Source organism: Rhincodon typus, chromosome 2 (assembly GCF_021869965.1).
Source record: "Rhincodon typus isolate 14 chromosome 2, sRhiTyp1.1, whole genome shotgun sequence".
Taxonomy (NCBI): domain Eukaryota; kingdom Metazoa; phylum Chordata; class Chondrichthyes; order Orectolobiformes; family Rhincodontidae; genus Rhincodon; species Rhincodon typus.
This window is the reverse complement of record NC_063333.1, coordinates 861,595-883,238: the sequence shown is the minus strand read 5'-3', so window position 1 is coordinate 883,238 and position 21,644 is coordinate 861,595. Positions and strand designations below refer to the sequence as shown.

Below are 21,644 nucleotides of genomic sequence, written 5' to 3'. Positions count from 1 at the left end.
ACACCCCCTCCCCCAGAATCACTGTCATTGAGAATACACACACCCCCCCCCCCCCAATCCCTGTCATTGAAAATACACACACCCCCCCCCCCCATTTCCCAGAGGCTGTATCCCGGGTAGCTGCCCTGCCTTGACCGTTGACCACTGCCAGTCAGGAGCGATGCCTTTTGGCGAGAGCTGTGGTGCCTGCACGTGCTCTATTGGCGGGCTTTCTGGGCGCGGCTAGCACGATGATGTCACATCCGTCTGCCTCGGTTGCTAAGAGATGCCGGTACAGTGACTGGAGTAATGGTAATTCTCCGCGGAGAGTTCGCTCGCTATAGTGTGGGCAACACAGTCACAGACTGCAATACGGGGAATGACAGAGTAACTGTGAGAGAGTGCAATGCTCGAAGTAATTCAGAGAGACTGACTGCGATACTTGTAGAAACAGAGAGAGATTGTGACTGCAATACTGGGGAGGGGTGGTGACGGTGGCTCAGTGGTTAGCAGGGCTGCCTCACAGCGCCAGGGACCTGGGTTTGATTCCACCCTCGGGCGACTGTCTGTGTGGAATTTGCGCATTCTCCCTGTGTCTGCGTGGGTTTCTTCCCACAGTCCAAAGATGTGCAGGCTAGGTGGATTGGCTATGCTAAATTTCCCGTAGTGTTCAAGGATGTGTAGCTTAGGTGGGTTATAGGGGGATGGGTCGGTGTGGACGTGTTGGGCCGAAGAACCTGTTTCCACTCCGTAGGGATTCCATGATTCTATGATGATTTTACGACAGACAGAGCGTGACAGCGACACCGATAGTAACACAGAGACAGAGAGAGAGAGTGACTGCAATACTGGGGATAACAGAGAGAGAGAGGGAGAATGACTGCAAGACTAGGAGTAACAGAAAGAGAGTGTGACTGCAATACTGGGAGTAAAAGAGCGAGAAAGACAGAGAGAGCGACTGTGATGCTGCGAGTAACAGAGAGAGAGACTAACTGCAATGATGGGAGTAACAGAGAGTGAGAGGGATAATGACTGCAATACTGGGAGCAACAGAGAGAGAGAGTGATTGCAATACTGAGAGTAAAATACTGGGAGTAAGAGAGAGAGAGAGAGTGACTGCAATACAGGGAGTGAAAGAGGGAGAGGGAGAATGACTGCAACAGAGAGAGAGAAACTACATTACTCAGAATGGCAGAGAGAGAGAGAATGATTGCAATACTGAGAGTAAAACAGAGACAGTGCAATATTCAAAATAATTCAGAGAGACTGCCTGCAATACTGGTAATAATAGAGAGAGAGTGTGTGACAGCAACACAGAGAGTAACAGAGAAAGAGAGAGTGACTGCAATACCTGGCGTAACAGAGAGAGAGAATGACTGCAATATTGGGAGTAACAGAGAGACAGTATCTGCAATACTGGGAGTGAAAGAGAGAGAGGGAGAATGACTGCAATACTGGCAGTAACAGTGAGAGAGACTGCAATACTTGGAATGACAGAGAGAGAGAGAGAGAGAGGGAGACTGACTGCAATACTGAGAGTAAAACACAGAGTGCAATACTTGAAGTAATTCAGAGAGACTGACTGCGATACTGGTAGTAATAGAGAGAAAGAGAACATAGAACAGCACAGTACAGGCCCTTCAGCCCACAATGTTGTGTCGACCTATTATCCTACTAAGATCAAATTACCCTGCATACCCTACATTTTACTATCCTCCATGTGCCTATCCAAGAGTCACTTAAATCTCCCTAAAGTATCTGACTCCACTACCACTACCACTGCCGGCAGCGCATTCCACACGCCCACCACTCTCTGTGTGAAGGACCTACCTCTGACATCTCCCCGATACCTTCCTCCAATCACCTTGAAGTTATGCCCCCTTGTGATAGTCATTTCTGCCCTGGGAAAAAGTTTCTGACTATCCACTCTATCTATGCTTCTCATTATCTTGTAAACCTCTATCAAGTCACCTCTCATCCTTCTTCGCTCCAATGAAAAACACCCTAGTTCCCTCAACCTTTCCTCATAAGACCTGCCCTCCAGTCCAGGCAGCATCCTGGTAAATCTCCTCTGCACCCTCTCCAAAGCTTCCACATCTTTCCTATAATGAGGTGACCAGAACTGAACACAATATTCCAAGTGTGGTCTAACCAGGGTTTTGTAGAGCTGCAGCATAACCTTATGGCTCTTAAACTCAATTTCACTCTCAATGAAAGCTAAAACACCATACGCCTTCTTTACAACACTATCAACTTGAGTAGCAACTTTGAGGGATCTATGGAGGTGGACCCCAAGATCCCTCTGTTCCTCAACACTGCCGAGAATCCTGCCATTAACCCTGTATTCTGCATTCAAATTCGACCTTCCAAAATGAATCAATTCACGCTTTCCTGAGTTGAATTCCATCTGCCACGTCTTTGCCCAGCTCTGCATCCTGTCAATGTCCTGTTGCAACCTACAACAGCCCTCTACGCTGTCCACAACTCCACCAACCACTAAGAGAGTGTGACTACAATTCTGGGGGTAACAGAGAGAGGGAGTAACAAAGAGAGAGAGTGACTGCAATACCTGGAGTAACAGAGAGAGAGGGAGAATGACTGCAATACTGGGAGCAACAGAGAGAGAGACTGCAATACTCAGAATGGCAGAGAGAGAGAGGGAGAATGACTGCGATACTGGAGTAACAGAGAGAGAGGAACTGCAATGCTGGGAGTGACAGTGAGAGAGGGAGAATGACTGCAATACTGGGAGTAACAGATAGAGAGAGACTGCAATATCTGGAGTAACAGAGAGAGAGAGACTACAATACTTGGAATGACAGAGAGAGAGAATGACTGCAATATTGTGTGTAAAACAGAAAGAGGGTGCAATATTCAAAGTAATTCAGAGAGACTGACTGCGATGCTGGTAGTAATAGAGAGAGAGAGAGAGTGTAAGTGCAATTCTGGGAGTGACAGAGAGGGACTGCCATACTGGGAGTAACAGAGAGCGAGAGTGACTGCAATACTGGGAGTAAGAGAGAGAGTGTTTCTGCAATACTCGGAGTAACAGAGTGAGAGAAAGTGACTGCAATACTGGGAGTAAGAGAGAGAGAGTGACTGCAATACTGGAAGTAATAGAGAGAGTGTGTGTGACTACAATACTGTGGGTGGAGAGAAATCAGAGAGACTGCAATGCTGGGGGTGACAGAGAGAGAAAGTGACAACAGTACTGGGAGTAACAGAGAGAGAGAATGACTGCAATACTGGGAGTAACAGAGAAAGAGACTGCATTACCTGGAGTAACAGAAAGAGAGAGAGTGGCTGCAATACTGGGAGTAACAGCGGGAGAGTGACTGCGATAGTGGGAGTAACAAAGAGAGACAGTGTCTGCAATACTGGGAATGACAGACAGTGAGAATGACTGCAATACTGAGTGTAACAGAGAGAGAGAGAGTGACTGCAATACTGAGAGTAAAACAGAGAAAGAGTCCAATACTCGAAGTAATTCAGAGAGACTGACTGCAATACTGGTCGTAAGAGAGAGAGAGTGCGTGACTGGAATACTGGGGGTGACAAGAGACAGAGAGAGACTGCAATACTGGGTGTAACAGAGAGAGAGATTGACTGCAATACTGGGAGTAACACAGCGACTGACTGCAATACTAGGAGTGACAGAGAGAGAGAGAATGACAGCAATACTGGGAGTAACAGAGAGAGAGATTGACAACAATATTTGGAGTAACAACGGGAGAGAGTGAGTGACTGCAATACTGGGAGTAACAGAGAGAGACAGTGACTGCAATACTGGGAGTGAGAGAGAGAGAGAAAGAGTGTCTGCAATATTGGGAGTAACAGAAAGAAAGAATGACTGCAATACTGGAAGTGAGAGAGTGACTGCAATACGTGGAGTAAAGGAGACAGAGAGAGTGATTGCAATACTGGGATTAACAGAGAGAGAGATTGCAATACTGGGAGTAACACAGAGAGAAATTACAACACTGGGAGCAACACAGAGAGTGGGAGAAACTGCAATACTGGGTGTAAAGAGAGAATGTGACTGCAATATTGGGGCTTACAGAGAGACCGCCATACTGGGCGTAACAGAGAGAGACTGCAATATTGGGATGCAACAGAGAGTGAGACTGCAATACTAGGAGAGAGAGACAAAGAGAGGCTGCAATTCTGGGAGACAGAGAACAAGAGAGAGAGCTAGGGACTGCAGTACAAGGAGTAACAGCGAGAGGCAGAGACTGCAATACTGGGAACAACAAAGAGCAAGAGAGACTACAATAATGGGAGTAAGAGAGAGTGTACCTCCAGTGCTTGTAGTAATAGAGAGAGAGATTGCAATGTTGGGAGTGACAGAGAGAGAGAGACTGCAATACTGGGAGTAACAGTGAGAGAGTGGGAGATTGCAATACTGGAAGCAATAGAGAGAGAAAAACTGCAATGCTGGGAGTAACAGTAAGAGAGAGAGAGATTGCAATATTGGAAGCAACAGAGAGATAGAGAGAGATTGTAATACTGGGGGCAACAGTGAGTGAGACTGAAATCCTGGGGGTTACAAAGATTGAGAGAGATTGCAGCACAGGGAGCAACAATGAGTGAGACTGAAATCCTGGGGGCTACAGAGATTGAGAGAGATTGCAATACTGGGAGCAACAGAGAGATATGGAGAGACTGTAATACTGATAGCAACAGTGAGTGAAACTGCAAGACTGGGAGTAACATCAAGAGAGACTGCCATATTGGGAGCAACAGTGAGAGTCTGGAATATTGGAGACAACAGATAAGAGATTGGAATAATGGGAATCAGAGCGCTGAGGTTGGAATTTAATGGTGGCGAATATTTTTGTGGACTCTGCCCTGCTAAACAGTTAGTACAGTTTATGACGGAGACCCTTTGTTCCCTTTTGATACATGGCAGTATTGTTACATACGTTGCTGCGGCTGGCTGCTCCAGTTGTATTCAGCAGGGTCACTTTGCCCGAAAGGCCTTCCATGTCCAGCAGGGCTGGCAGCAAAGGCCAGCTCCTTCTTCCACTGGGACCACTGCTCCAGCCTCCAAATCTCTTTGTAAGTGCCAGCACTATCCTTCCCGTCTTTGACAGAGGCGAGGCAACACCGGATTAACTTGAGATCAATTCTCTCTGTTCTAGTGACGCTGGTTAGCAGAGAGTTTTCTAGATGTGATGTCCAGCCGTAAAGGAGGGAAAGCAAAGCCTGGAGCTGGGAAAGCACCGAAAAATCCCAGCCAACCAGCAAAAAAAGGTACTGCTACGTAGTGGACAGCAAACAACTTAAAGCCACAGTCTTGCGGACAGTGTTAGGAACTGTCTGAAACATGACCACAGAGCCCAGCTGATTATACTCTTCAGCACTCTGATTTGGGCAATTTCTCTTTTTTGTCCTCCTTCCACCCTGGTCAATTCTGCAAGGACTAGTGGTCCCAAATGCCTCACCCCCTTCTCCCAAGTATTTGTTTCTTGTCAGGTCCTCGTTCGATTCCGTGCACTAGTGCAGTGAATTCCAGAATTTAAGCACCCATTGCATGTAAACTGATTTTCTTTTACCATTTGCCTTAAATTGTGCCATCTGGTTTTCAAGTGTTCCACTAGAATCAGTTCTTTTTTCCTCATCCTAAATCTCTCCTGATTTGGAACCCATCTGTTAAATCTCCAAGCCTGTCCTCAGAGGGGAACAGTCCCTACTTCTCCAATCTATACACACAACTGAAGTGTCTGATCCCTGGAATCATTCCCATAATTTTACCATCCATACCACACCTAAAACCTCTACATTTTCCTCAAAGTGACGTGTCAAAGTTGAGTTGAATTCAGTTAGGGCCGTACCATCATGTTATAAAGATTCACTTGAACTTCCTTTTGGAATCTGTCTGTCTACTTATAAAGCCTAGGATTCTGTGCACACTTCTAACCATGTTTTCAACCTATCACACCACCCACCTTTACCAATTTGTGCCCCAGTAGCCTACGATGCCCCTTTCAAATTGTACCTTCGTTTCATGATATTTCTCCTCATTCTATCCTTATTTGACCTGGAGGAAGGAAGCAAATGCACTGTAGCCTGATTTGCAGACAACACAAAAATAGGTGGAAAGGCAGGTTACAAAAGGATGCAAAAACTTTGCAGAGTGGTATTGAACAGTTAAGTATGTGGACAAAAAGTTCACAAATGAAGCATTATGTGGGAAAATGTGAAGTTGTTCATTTTGGAAGGGTGAACAAGAATACAGTATTATTTAGTTGGAGAAACACTACAAAAAAGCTGCAACACTAAAGGACTTAGAACATAGAACAGTACAGCATAGTACAGGCCCTTTGGCCCACAATGTTGTGCCGACCTATTATCCTACTAAGATCAATCTACCCTGCATACCCTACATTTGACGATCCTCCATGTGCCTATCCAAGATTCCAAGTCTCTTATACATGAAACACAGAAAGTGAGCGCACAGGTGCAGCAGGTAATCAGGAAGGCTAATGCAATATTCACCCTTATTTCAAGGGAGTTGGACTATAAGAGTAGGGAAGTCTTACTGCAACTGTACAAGTTGCTGGTGAGACCACTGTGAGTAGTTTTGGTCACCTTATTTAGGAAAAGATATTTTATTGCTGGCAGTTCAGAGAAGGTTCGCTAGGATGATTCCTGCTATGAAGGATTTTGTTTTCTTTATTCATTCACAGGATGAGGGCGTTGCTAGCTCGGGAGGATTTATTGCCCATCACTAATTGCCCAGAGGGCAGTTAAGAGTCAACCACGTTGCTGTGGGTCTGGAGTCACATGTACTTCAGACCAGGTAGGTAAGGATGACAGTTTCCTTCCCTAAAAGACATTAGCGAACCAGATGGGTTTTTCCTGATAATAGACAATGGATTCACAGTCATCATTAGACTCTTAATTCCAGATATTTATGGAATTCAAGTTCCACCATCTGCCATGGTGGGATTTGAACCTAGGTCCCCAGAACGCTATCTGGGTCTCTGGATTAACAGTCCAGCAATAATACCACTAGGCCATCGCCTTCCCAATTAATTGTCTTAAGAGCAAAGGTTAAACAGGTTGGGACTCTACTCACTGGACTTTAGAAGAATGAAAGGTGATCTCATTGAAACAAAAAGGATTTTTTAAATTTATTCATTTGTGTGATGTGGGTGTCACTGGTTGGCCAGCATTTATTGCCCATCCCTAGTTACCCTTGAGAAGATTGTGGTGAGATTCCTTCTTGAACTGCTGCAGTCCAACTGCTGTGGATTGACCCACAATGCCATTAGGGAGGAAATTCCAGTATTCTTAAGGAACTTGACAGGGTAAATGCTGAGAGGCTGTTTCCTCCCATGGGAGAGTCTAGGACCTGAGGGAATAATCCCAGAATAAAGGGGTGCCATTTAAGTAAGACTGAGATGGGGAGGAATTTGTTCTCTCTTGAGGATTATTTACAATTTATATAGATGATTTGGAGTTGGGGACCACATGTAGGGTGTCAAAGTTTGCAGATGACACTAAGATGAGTAGCAGAGCAAAGTGTGCAGAGGACTGTGAAACTTTGCAGAGGAACATAGATACATTGAGTGAGTGGGCAAAGATGGAATACAATGTAAATAAGTGTGAAGTCATGCATTTTGGTAGGAGTAATAATAAAAAGGATTATTACTTGAATGGTAAAAAGTTGCAGCATGGTGCTATGCAGAGGGACCTGGGTGTCCTTGTGCATGAATCACAGAAGGTAGGTCTGCAGGTACAACAAGTAATTAGGAAGGCAAATGGAATTTTGTCCTTCATTGCTAAAGGGATTGAAATAAAAAGCAGAGAGGTTATGTTGCAGCTGTACAAGGTGCTGGTGAGGCCACACCAGGCGTACTGTGTGCAGTTTTGGTCTCCTTACTTGAGAAAGGATGTACTGGTACTGGAGGGGGTGCAAAAGAGGTTCAGTAGGTTGATTCTGGAGTTGAGGGGGTTGGCTTATGAGGAGAGACTGAGTAGATTGGGATTATATTCATTGGAATTCAGAAGATTGAGGGGGTATCTTATGGAAACATATAAAATGATGAAGGGAATAGATAAGATAGAAGTAGAGAGGATGTTTCCACTGGCAGGTGAAGCTAGGACAAGAGGGCATAGCCTCAAGATTAGAGGGAGCAGATTTAGGACTGAATTGAGAAGGAACTTCTTACCCAGAGGGTTGTTAATCTCTGGAATTCCTTGCCCAGTAAAGTAGTTGACGCTACTTCAGTAAACGTTTTTAAAGATAAGGTAGATTTTTTTTGAATAATAAAGGAATTAAGGGATACGGTGAGAACACGGGTAAGTGGATCTGAGTCCACGAAAAGATCAGCCATGATCTTATTGAATGGCGGAGCAGGCTCGAAGGGCTGGATGGCCTACTCCTGCTCCTAGTTCTTATGTTCTTATGTTCTTATGATTGTGATTCTTTGGAACTCCTTGCTACAGAGACCTGTAGGGGCAGAGACCTTGTCTGTATTTGAGCCTGAGATCAATAGATTCTTGATCAATCAGGGAATCGTGGGTATCAAGAAAAGGCAGGAAAGTGGACATGAAGAATGTCGGATTAGCCATGAATCTACCGAATGGTGGAACAGGCTTGTGGGTCGAATGGCCTACTCTTGTTCTGATTACTTATGGTCTAACTGTCCCAGAAAAAGCCCTAATTTCTTGTGGAGAGATAGTAGGAACTGCTGATGCTGGAGAATCTGAGACAACAAGGTGTAGAGCTGGATGAACACAGCAAGCCAAACAGCATCAGAGGAGCAGGAAAGCTGACGTTTCAGGTCTAGACCCTTCTTCAGAAACGTCAGCTTTCCTGCTCCTCTGATGCTGCTTGGCCTGCTGTGTTCATCTAGCTCTACACCTTGTTGTCCCAATTTCTTGTGAATCTGTTTACTTCCTTCTACACCAATGTGCTCAATCCTGCTGTACCTATGCTTACTAGCACATAACACTGTAAGTAATCTTGAGATTACTGTTTCAGCAGTCATAGGATCATAGTTCTCATCTTCTTGTAGATGCACCACAGTAATTGCAGTTGCTGTTTGAGTTCCAAACCTGGAGCTCAGTCTTCCACATTGATAGTGATTTCTGGAGATGTGTTCGCGCAGAACATATTGTATGTCCATGACTTTCCAAGGCCATAGGTGAGCCATTCGGTCAGCTGCCCTGTTAAACATTAACTTTACAAACTATTCACTATCAATCGAAATTCACAGGTAGCTGCTGGAATTTGAATTCAATTCATAAGATCTGCAATATAAAGCTAGCCATGGTGGTGACTGAAATAACTTCACAGAGGCCAGTATCCTATCGCCAAGTCACCCTTTATGTACACTTGCACAGCACTTGACACTGTGACAGCACAGGAGAGGGTGCAGAGGAGATTAACCAGGATGTTGCCTGGGTTGAAAATTTTCAGTTATGAAGAGAGATTGGACAGACTGGGGTCGTTTTCCTTAGAGCAGTGGAGATTGAGAGAGGACATTACTGAAATGTGTAAAATTATGGGGGTACAGATAGAGTAGATAGAAAGAAACCTTTCCCTGTAGTAGAGGGATCAATGACCAGGAGGCATAGATTTAAGGCAGAAGGTTTAGAGGAGATTTGAGAAAAAGTTTTTTTTCACCCACCATCTGGAACTAACTGCCTAGAAGGGTAGTAGAGACAGAAACCCTCATCACTTTGGAAAAGTGTTAAGAAGTAGATGTGTATTTGTGGTGCCAAGGCATGGAAAGCTATGTGCCAAGTGCTGGAAAATGGGATTAGATTAGTTAGGTAGTTGCTTTTATCTGGCATGGACATGATGAGCCAAAGGGCCCTTATCTGTGATTCTGTCCAGATCCCTCATGATTTTGAAAACTTTTGCCATGTCTCCTTTCAACATTCTCCTTTCCAAGAAAATTAATCCCAGTCCTTCAATCTAGAAATTTATCATCTCGAGAACCATAATTGTAAAATTCTTCTGCACTCTTTCCAAAGCCTTCACTTTCTTCCTAACGTATGACACACAGAAATAGACACAATTCCAGCTGAGGCTAAACTCCTGTACAGTTCAAGTTTGACATAACCTCCTTGCTCTATGCCTCTATTAAGTAAAAACACAGGATACCGGATGCTTTATTAAGACCTCTTTCAATATGTGCAATCCTTCAATGACTCATGGTGGGACTTAGAAGAGTAAGACGTGGCTTGATTGAAACAAATAAGATCCCGTGAGGTCTTGATGGAGTGGATACGGAGAGGATGTCTCCTTTCTTGCTGGAATCTGGAACGAGAAGTCATGTATTAAAAACTAAGCATCGCCCATTTAAGGTACAGTTGAGGAAATTTTTTTGCACAGAAGTTTGAGAGTCTTGAGAACTCTTTCTCAAAAGGTGGTAGATCAGTTTTTGAATAAGGCCAGAAATGGATAGATTTGGGTGAAAGGTTATTAGGGGTGGGTGGGTGGAAATGTGGAGTAATCAGATAAACCATGATTTTAGTGAAAGAATGAAAAGCCCTGAGAAGCTGAAGGGCCTCCTAATTCATACTAAATAAAAACTGAAATAACTGCAGATGCTTTAAATCAGGAACAAAAACAGAAGTTGCTGGAAAAGCTCGGCAGGTCTGGACGCAGCTGTGAAGAAAAAATCAGAGTTAATATTTCGGGTGATGGCCGAGTGGTATCACTAGACTATTAATCCAAAAACTCAGCTGATGTTTAGGGGACCTGGATTTGAATCTCATCATGGCAGATGGTGGAATTTAAATTCAATAAAATAAAATCTGGTATCAAGAGTCTAATGGTGACCAGATTCCATTGTCAATTGTCAGAAAAAAACCTATCTGGTTCACTCATGCCCTTCAGGGAAGGAAACCTGCCATCCTTACCTGGTCTGGCCTACATGTGACTCCAGACCCACAGCAATGTAGTTGACTCTTAATTGCCCTCTGAGATGGCGTGGTAAGACACTCAATTGCATCAATGCCATGGAGTCTCAAGAAAAAAGTGAAACTGGATGGATCACCTGGCATCGACCTAGGCACCGGAAAAGACAATGGCAGAAACAGCCCTGTCGACCCTGCAGAGTCCTCCTCACTAACATCTGGGGGTTAGTGCCAAAATTGGGAGAGCTGTCTTACAGACTAGTCAAGTAACAGCCTGACACAGTCATACTCATGGAATCATAGGTTACAGGCAATGTCCCAGACACCACCATCACTATCCCTCATTATGACTTGTCCCATCAGCAGGACATACCCAGCAAAGGTGGTGGAATAGTGGTGTACAGTCAGATGAGAGTTGCACTGGGAGTGCTCAACATTGACTGTGGGCCCCATGAAGTCTCATGCCTTCAGGTTAAAAATGGGCAAGGAAACCTCCTGCTGAATACCATGTGCCATCCTCCCTTGGCTGATGAATCAGTACTACATTTAGAGGAAGCACCGAGTGTAGCAAGGACAGAAAATGGCCTCTTGGTGGAGGATTTCAATGTCCACTACCAAGTGTGGCTCAGCAGCAGCACTACTGATCAAGCTGGTCAGGTCCCAAAGTGACATAGCAGCTAGACGGGGTCTGCAGCAGTTGGTGAGGGAACCAACAAGAGGGAAAAACATACTTAATCTCATACTTATCAATCTGCTTTCTGTGTATCTGTCCATGACATTATTGGTAGGAGTGACCATCACACAGTCCTTGTGGAGACAAAGTCCCGCCTTCACACTGAGAATAACCTCCATCGTATTGTGTGGCACTATCACCGTGCTCAATGGGACAGACTTCGCACAGAGCTAGCAACTCAAGACTGGGCATCCATGAGGCGCTGTGGGTCATCAACAGCAGCAGAATTGTACTCCAGCACAATCTGTAACTTCTTGACTCAGCATATCCCCCACTCAACTATTACCATCAAGCCTGGGGATCAACCTTGGTTCAATGGACAGTGCAGGAGGGTATGCCAGGAGCAGCACCAGGTATACCTGAAGATGAGGTGTCAACCTGGTGAAGCCACCAAACAGGACTACTTGCATGGCTAACAGCATAAAAGTAGTAGAGCTACAAGATACCACAACCAACGGGTGAGATCTAAGCTCCGCAGTCCTGCCACATCGAGTCAAGAATGATGGTGAACAATAAACAACTCACTGGAGAAGGAGGCTCCATAAGTATCCCCATCCTCAATGATGGAAGAGCCCAGCACATAAGTGCCAAATGGATGATCCATTTCAGCCTCTTCCAGTGGTCCCCAGCATTACAGATACAGTGTTCAGCCAATTCGATTCACTCCACGTGATATCAAGAAATGCTGGAGGCACCGTCACTGCCAAGGCTATGGGCCCTGACAATATTCCGGCAATAGTACTGAAGACTTGTGCTCCAGAGCTTGCTGCTCCCCTTGCTAAGCTGTTGCAGCACAGTTACAATGCTGGTATCTACCCGACAATGTGGAAAATTGCCCAAGTATGTCCTATTTATAAAAAGCAGGACAAATCCAGCCCGGCCAACTACCGCCCATCAGTCTATTTTCAATCATCAGTCCAACACTGGTGCCCCCACATCATCAATCATCAGTAAAGTGATGGAAGGTATCATCAACATTGCTATCAAACAGCACCAGCTCAGCAATAACCTGCTCAGTGATGCCCAGTTTAGGTTCTGCCAGGACCACTCAGCTCCTGACCTCATTCACACTGCTTGTTACATCTTCAAAAAACTCTAGCAAATTAGTCAAACACGATTTACCCTTCATAAAACCATGCTGACTCTGATGGGCCAAGAAGGGTCCCGACCCGAAACGTCAACTTTCCTGCTCCTCTCATGCTGCCTGGCCTGCTGTGTTCCTCCAGCTCCACACTGTTGTTATCTCTGACTCTGATGGATTGTATTTTGACTTTCCAAATGTCCTGTAATTACTTCCTTAGTAATAGTTTCTAACAATTTCCCAAAGATACATGTTAAACTAACTGGTCTGTAGTTTTGTAGTTTCTGCCTCCCTCCCTTTTTGAACAAGAGTGCTATATTAGTGTTTTTCCAATCCACTGTAACCTTCCCCACGTTCCAGGGAATTTTTGAATATTGGTTTGATTATCTCTGCTGCCACTTTCGTTAAGACGCTAGGATGTCAGCCACCAGGCCCTGGGAACTTGTCTGCCTTTTATTCCAGTAGATTATGGTCTTGTGATCAACAAATAAGCTTCCACCTCAGATCCTTGCTGGACGTTGCTGTTGATTATTCCTATTCTCTGCCAGGTCAATCATTTGCCTTCAATTACATGACTTAACATTGTGTTATAAGGGTCTACATCAACGTCTTCCAGAAGTGCAGATCGGTAAGATCCATAGATATTCTCTTTCTCTAGACACACCTTGAAATATTCAGTCAGGATCGTCAGGCCTGACCTGATCTTCACAAATCCATGCTTGCTCACCCTGATCAGCTGAAGATGTTCTCTAAGTTGTTGACCACTACATGAATCAGATAAACTTGGTCATTCCCACAAGAATACAAGAAATAGGCACACGAGTTGGTCATTTACCCTATCAAAGCTGTTCCACCATTCAAGATGATCACTTATCATGTCCTCAGCCCTACTTTTGAACTTGTGCCCACTGCCAAATCCAAAATTCCTTGGCAATCAAAAATCTGTCCAATAGCCTTATGGCACAGTCGCTCAGTGGTTCACAGCGCCTGGAACCTAGGTTCAATTCCACTCTCGGGCAACTTTCTGTGTGGAGTTTGGACGGTTTTCCCCGTGTCTTTGAGGGTTTCATCCTGGTGCTCCAGTTTCCTTCCACAGTCCAAAGATGCACAGGTTGGGTGGATTGGCCATGGGAAATTGTCCATAGTGTCCAGGGATGTGCAGGCTAGGTGGGTTAGCCAGGGAGAGGGGGTTGGAGGGGGATGCGGGGGAATATAGGGTTCAGGGTAGTGGGGTGGGTTTGGGTGGGATGCTCTTCAGAGGGTTGGTGTGAACTAATGGGTTGAATGGCCTGCTTCTACACTGTAACGATTCTATGATTCTATGATCTTTATTTTCTCAGCATTGACTACTCACTAGAGAAAGAATTCCAAAGATTATTCGTACTGTGAACCACAGGCTCACCACTCTGCAGGTGAAGACATTTCTCCTCATCTAAATGGTTTACCCTGTATCCTTACATTATGATCCCTGATTCTGGAGTCCTTCATCATCAGGAACATTCTTCCTGCATCTGCCCTGTCTCGTCCTTTTATAATTTTAATCTTCTGAATTCCAGCAAATATTGTCGTAACTGATTCAACCCTTGCTCGTACGTCAGCCCCACCATCTCAGGAATCAGTCTGGTAAATCTTTGCTGCACTCCCTCCATAGCAAGAACATCCTCCCACTGATAAGGAGACCCAAACTGCACACAATACTCCAGGTGCAGTCTCTCCAAGGCCCTGAACAATTGCAGCAAGACATCCCTGCTCCTGTACTTGAATCCTCTCGCAATGAAGCCCACCATATCATTTGCCTTTTTTACCACCTGCTGTATCTACTTGCTTACCCTCAGCGACGGGTGTACAACAAGACCCAGGTCTCATTGCACATTTCCCTGTCTCAATTTATAGCCATTCATAGAACATAGAACAGTACAGCACAGTACAGGCTCTTCGGCCCACGATGTTGTGCCGATCTATTATCCTACTAAGATCAATCTACCCTGCATACCCTACATTTTACTATCCGCTATGGGCCTATCCAAGAGTCACTTAAAAGTCTCAGATAATAATCCTGCCTGCATTTGCTACCAAAGAGGAAAACCTCACATTTATCCGCATTATATTGTAGGAGTCTGGGTGAATTTTTGTCATGCAGTAGGCAGATGGTATACACTGCTGCCACTGTGCCTTGCATTGGTGGTGGAGGGTTGAATATTGATAGTGTTAGATAGAATGCCAGCCATGTGTGTTGTTTTGTCCAGGATGGTGTCAAGCGTCCTGAGGGTTGTTGGAGCTGTGCCCACCTAAGCAAATGTATTCTATCGCACTCCTCCTGACTTGTAACTTGTAGGTGGTGGACACTTTTAGGGAGTCAGGATGTGACTTACTCGCTGCAAGATTCATAGCCTCTGACGTTCTTTTCTAGTCACAGTATCTATAGGGCCAGTTCAGTTCGGTTTCTGGTCAATGGTAAACACCAGGTTGGTGATAGTGAGGTTACAACAAATGTAATGTCATTGAATGTGAAGTCATGAGAGGTTCTCTCTTGTTGGAAGGGAATTACCTCAGATAAGAAGGCACCCATAGACAAAGTTCCCTCTAAGCTGCATGGCTACTCCACGGTCCACATATGGCAATTGGTTCCAGCACTCAAATTGTGGCGTTGACTTCCAGTTCCAGAAGTCATTGTTGTGTTAGGACCTCAGAGGCCCATGCAGTCGGGAAGAAAATTAGAGGGAATACTGTCCCTAGAAATAGCTGTAGTTTTCCAGTCCAATCAGAGAGGATGTACTGTTGGAGCTTGTTCTTGGAAGTGAAGTTAGCCAAGTGGATCAAGTATCAGTCGGTGTACATTTAGGAGATAGTGATCATTGTAACATAAGATTCAGGCTGTTAGTGAAGAATGACAATGGTTGGTTTAATTTCAGAAATCACACAACACCAGGTTATAGTCCAACAGGTTTATTTGGAATTGCACAAGCTTTTGGAGCACAGCCCCTGTGTCAGGTGAGTTCTGACTTTGTCCACCCAGTCCAGCACCAGCACCTCCACATCATGGTTTAACTTCAGTGGTGGTGAAACTTCTAGAAACAATTATTCAAGATAGAGATAGTAAAAGATAGAAATAGGAGCAGAAGTAGGCCATTCAGCCTGTCTAGCCTACTAGTAGTCAGCAGGAAAGGTGGCTGATTAAGAAGAGCTAGTACGGATTTCTGAAGTTAAAATCACATTTAACTAAATGACTTGAGTTTTTAAAGAGGTAATAAAACGTTAAGTTTTTGATGTGGTGTACATGGATTTTCAAACGGCATTTGATGTATTATCACTCAACAGACTTATGTGAAATCCTATTGGCCATGGAATAAAAGGGACAGTAGCAATGGGGATACAAAATTGGAAACACAGAGTAATGGTCAATGGATGTTTTCTTTTTCTGGCTGGAGGATGGTTTGTTGTGTAGTTACCCAGACGTTGGTTTGTTTTCCTGATTTTATATGTAGATATGTGCAAGGGACAAGTTCAGTGTTTGCAGATGATATGAAACTTTGATGCATTGTAAACATGGATGCAATGATGTACTGGTCTTCCCATCATTGAGGATGGGGATGTTTGTGGAGCCTCCTCCTCCAGTTTCTGATGAATAGTCACCAGATTCACAATGTTAGCTCTGCTTTCTTCCCACAGATGCTGCCAGACCTATTGAGTTTCTCCAGCAATTTCTGTTTGTGTTTCAGATCTTCAGCATCTGCAGGTCTTAGTTTGTTTTTACTGTTCATGACTGGATGTGACAGGATTTCAGAGTGAAGAGCTGACCCATTGGTTGTAGGATCACTTCGCTCTATATTGTGTACTGCTTCCATTGTAATGCAAGTAGTCTTGCGCTGCAACTTCATCAGGGTGACACCTCCTATAAAGTACACCTGGTGCTGCTCTTGGCATGTCCCCAGACTTAGAGGGGAAGAGATGTAGTGATTGTCTGGGGACATAGGTCTGTTCTTTTTCTGGTAGCCTTTCCTGGGCGTATTTATACTGTGTCCACTACCTCTGACTCTGCCTCACCATAGCCTGCCTGCAGCGCCCAGAGCGTCTTGACTGAAACTCATCTTGAGGTGGCAGCAGCATTAAGGCTGCGACATCTGTCCATGTCCATCTCGTCCTCAGAGGTTTCTTTAACGCTGGGCAAAGGGGGAGAACCCAGAGGTTCCGACAACCACGCTGGATCTTCTGATGGGCTGGGTATGTTTTCCTCCTGAATAAAAACCGAAAGAACTGCAGATGCTGTAAATCAGGAACGAAAACAGAAGTTGCTGGAAAAGCTCAGCAGGTCTGGCAGCATGTGTGAAGAAAAAATCAGAGTTAACTTTTCAGGTCCAGTGACCCTTCTTAGAGCTCAGTTCACAGATGCTGCCAGACCTGCTGACCTTTTCCAGCAACTTCTGTTTTTATCCTGATTTACAGCATCCGCAGTTCTTTTGGTATTTATTTTGTAGCTAAGAAAATGTCAGTTTACTGCCAGACCTGCTGAACTTTTCCAGCAACTTCTGTTTTTGATCATGTTTTGCTCCATGTGCAAGGATCCAGCTTTCATGTGGTCCATGTGCTTGTTCAGGACTGCGTCTCCTATCCAAGCTTTGTATGTCACAGGACCTGACGTCATATCGACCATGCCTCTTACCAATGCAGCGCCATTCCTGCAGTTCCTACACCAAACTTCGCCCCCTGAAGTGAACTGTCTCTCTCGTTTAGAGGACCCTCCCTCCCCCAGATCTGGGAAGATCAGGTTTAACCTGATGTGGGGGCTTCTCCCCATTAGCAACTCTGTTGGAGCTATCTCTGTAGTTGCATGAGGAGCAGTCCTGTAATCAAACAGGAACCGGGACAGTTCGGAAGAAGCAAATTATTGCAGATGCTGAAATCTGCTTTGATGAAGGGTCATCTAGACTCAAAACATTAGCTGGTTTTCTCTCCATGGATGATGCCTGACCCACTGTTATTTCTAGCATTTTTTTGTTTTCTGGACAGTTTGGTATTGAATGAAGCTGTAGACTGTTTCTTTAAGTCTGCCTTCAAAATTTTTACTGTTCTTTCCTCCAGACCATTGGATGATGGATGATGCAGTACTGTCCTTAAATGCCATTCGACTTCAGGAAATACTCAAATTCCCTGTGGTAAATGATGGCCCTTTGTCTGTGACCGACACCTCCGGGAGTCTGTGTATTACAATAGATGCTGACAACTTTTCAATTGTTCTCCCTGTGTTTGATGAATGAACTCTGTGTACGTCCAACCACGTTGAATGGGCATCCACAGTGACTAAGAACATTGAACTGATGAAACGACCAGCATAGTTGATGTAAAACTGAGTCCAGGGTTTATCTAGCCATTCCCATGAGGCTGGGGAAGCTGCTGGTGGTAATTTTTGATAACAAGGTGTAGAGCTGGATGAACACAGCATCAAGCAGCATCAGAGGAGCAGGAAAGCTGACGTTTTGGGCCTAAACCCTTCTTCAGAAATGGGGGAGGGGAAAGGGATTCTGAAATAAATAGGGAGAGAGGGGCAGGCAGACAGAAGATGGATAGAGGAGAAGATAGGTGGAGAGGAGAAAAACAGGTCAAAGAGGCGGGGATGGAGCCAGTAAAGGTGAGTGTAGGAGTTAGGGAGGAGATAGGTCAGTCCAGGGAGGACGGGACAGGTCAAGGAGGCGGGATGAGGTTCGTAGGTAGGAGATGGGGGTGGGGCTTGAGGTGGGAAGAGGGGATAGGTGGGAGGAAGGACAGGTTAGGGAGGCGGGGACGAGCTGGACTGGTTTTGGGATGCGGTAGGGGGAGGGGAGATTTTGAAGCTTGTGAAGTCCACATTGATACCATTGGGCCGCAGGGTTCCCAAGCGGAATATGAGGTGCTGTTTCTGCAACCTTTAGGTGGCATCGTTGTGGCACTGCAGGAGGCCCAGGATGGACATGTCATCTGAGGAATGGGAGGGGGAGTTGAAATGGTTTGCGACTGGGAGGTGCAGTTGTTTAGTGCGAACCGAGCGTAGGTGTTCTGCAAAGCGGCCCCCAAGCCTCCGCTTGGTTTCCCCAATGTCGAGGAGGCCATAACGGGAACAGTGGATACAGTATACCACGTTGGCAGATGTGCAGGTGAACATCTGCTTGATGTGGAAAGTCTTCTTGGGGCCTGGAACGGGGGTGAGGGGGGAGGTGTAGGGGCAGGTGTAGCACTTCGTGTGGTTGCAGGGAAAAGTGTCGGGTGTGGTGGGGTTGGAGGGGAGTGTGGAGTGGACAAGGGAGTCCCAGAGAGAGTGGTCCCTCCGGAAAGCAGATAAGGGTGGGGAGGGAATAATGTCTTTGGTGGTGGGGTCGGATTGCAGATGGCGGAAGTGTCGGAGGATGATGCGTTGGATCCGGAGGTTGGTGGGGTGGTACGTGAGGACGAGGGGGATTCTTTTTTGGTTGTTATTGCGGGGATGGGGTGTGACGGATGAGTTGCGGGAAATGCGGGAGACACGGTCGAGGGCGTTCTTGACCACTGAGGGGGGAAGTTGCAGTCCTTGAAAAACGAGGATATCTGAGATGTACGGGAGTGGAATGCCTCATCCTGGGAGCAGATGCGGCGGAGGAGAAGGAATTGGGAATAGGGGATGGCATTTTTGCAGGAAGGTGGGTGGGAGGAGGTGTATTCTAGATAGCTGTGGAGTCGGTGGGCTTGAAATGGATATCGGTTTCCAGGTGGTTGCCAGAGATGAAAACAAGAGAGGTCCAGGAAGGAGAGAGAGGTATCAGAGATGGTCCAGGTGAACTTAAGGTTGGGGTGGAAGGTGTTGGTGAAGTGGATGAACTGTTCGAGCTCCTCGTGGGAGCACGAGGCTGCGCCGATGCAGTCATCAATGTAACGGAGGAAGAGGTGGGGTTTAGGGCCAGTGCAGCTATGGAAGAGGGATTGTTCCACGTAACCTACAAAGAAGCAGGCATAGCTTGGGCCCATGCGGGTACCCATGGCCACCCCCTTTGTCTGTAGGAAGTGGGAGGAATTGAAAGAGAAGTTGTTGAGGGTGAGGACGAGTTCGGCTAAGCGGATGAGGGTGTCAGTGGACGGGGGACTGGTTGGGCCTGCGGGACATGAAGAAGCGGAGTGCCTTTAGGCCATCTGTATGGGGAATGCAGGTGTATAGGTACTGGACATCCATAGTAAAGATGAGGTGTTGGGGACCGGGGAATTGGAAGTTTTGGAGGAGGTGGAGGGCGTGGATGGTGTCATGGACGTAGGTAGGGACTTCCTGGACCAAGGGAGAGAAAATGGAGTCCAGATAGTTGGAGATAAGTTCGGTGGGGCAGGAGCAGGCGGAGACAATGGGTTGAGCAGGGCATTCAGGTTTGTGGATTTTGGGAAGGAGATAGAAGTGGGCGGTGCAGGGTTGGGGAACGATGAGGTTGGAGGCCATGGGTGGGAAGTCACCTGAGGTGATGAGATTGTAGATGGTTTGGGAGATGATGGTTTGGTGCTCGGGGGTGGGGTCATGATCAAGGGGGCGGTAGGAGGAGGTGTCGAAGAGTTGGCATCTGGCCTTGGCGATGTAGAGGTCAGTGCGCCATACTACAATTGCGCCTCCCTTGTCCGCAGGTTTTATGGTGAGGTTGGGATTGGAGCGGAGGGCTGCATGTTCTGCGGGGGAGAGGTTGGAGTGGGAGAGAGGGGTGGAGAGGTTGAGGCGCTTGATGTCTCGACGGCAGTTGGAGATGAAGAGATCGAGGGAGGGTAGGAGGCCTTGGGGTGGTGTCCAGGAGGAGGGGGTGTGTTGGAGGCAGGAGAAGGGTCAGTAGAGGGAGGGCTAGGCTCTCGGTTAAAGAAGTAAGCGCGGAGGTGGAGGCGGCAGAAAAACTGTTCAATGTCCAAGCGTGAGACAGTAGCACCCAGCCCTGCTGGGTCTTCACCATCCCCCCGGACCTCCCCCTTACTGAGGACGAACGGTCAGTCCTCAGTAAAGGGCTCACCTTTGTCCCCCTCCACCCACACATCAACGAATACTGCTCACGCTTGGACGTTGAACAGTTTTTCCGCTGCCTCCGCCTCTTTAACCGTGAGCCTAACCCTCCTTCTTCAGAAAAAAAGGGTCTAGGCCCGAAACGTCAGCTTTTCTGCTCCTCTGATGCTGCTTGGCCTGCTGTGTTCATCCAGCTCTACACCTTGTTATCTCAGTTTCTCCAGCACTTTGTTTTTATTCCATATTCCCATCTTCTGCAGTTCTTTCAACTTATTGACAGATTTTTATTGTCCAAAACCATTCAGGAATGTCAGGAGCACCTTTTGAAGCTGTGTCCAACACGGTAGTGATTTGCTATTTGACCTTAGCCAATAGAGGATGCATCGTGTTGATATGTTTATTAAATGTGGTTTATCTGTTTTTCTCTCCACCTTTTCCCTCAGCTCCTAACAGATCTGCTCCAAGCAAGGAGCCAAACACTTCCACATCCAAGAAGTTCAACAAACCAGACAGTCGGAACTCTGCTGCTGATCAGTCCACCCTCTCTCCTGTCAATGATTTGCAAGGTACTGTGTAACCCCAGAGCCTGAATAGAATAAGTTCCTCGTGAGTCAGAATGGAATAAAATAAACTTTGGATGCTGGGAATACACACCAAGTTGATTGAAAAAGATAGCTTCACTTTTTTCATGAAAATCTCAGATCATTGTTTTTCCTTTCAAATCCATACAATGTGCCTCAAAGGCCTCCTCCAATTCTTTATTCCGGTAGGCATTCTTTGCTCTCTGTTCCCCATGGCAGCAAGAGGAATCCAATTTAAGACCTCCTCCCCACCTCACAGAAGGCCTCCCTGTCTGGCCCTGGTGAATCCCTCCAATCATCTTTTTCTTTGGGCTCGACCTTTAATCTCTGGTGTAGGCCTAGCCACCACTTTCGGTTCTGGGTCACTCCTCCCCTATGATATCGCAACTGGATTTCCATGGAAGGAATTTCATATCGCTGTCT

The 21,644-nt window shown here is 46.0% G+C and overlaps 1 long non-coding RNA gene across 1 annotated transcript; it reads left to right on the top strand.

Moving 5' to 3' along the window:
- Positions 1-246: 246 nt before the first annotated feature.
- Positions 247-21,232, top strand: LOC125485210. The gene is made up of 3 exons (XR_007263950.1): positions 247-291; positions 5,121-5,232; positions 21,084-21,232. It is a non-coding gene; the product is annotated as an uncharacterized LOC125485210 (long non-coding RNA).
- The last annotated feature ends 412 nt before the right edge of the window (positions 21,233-21,644 follow it).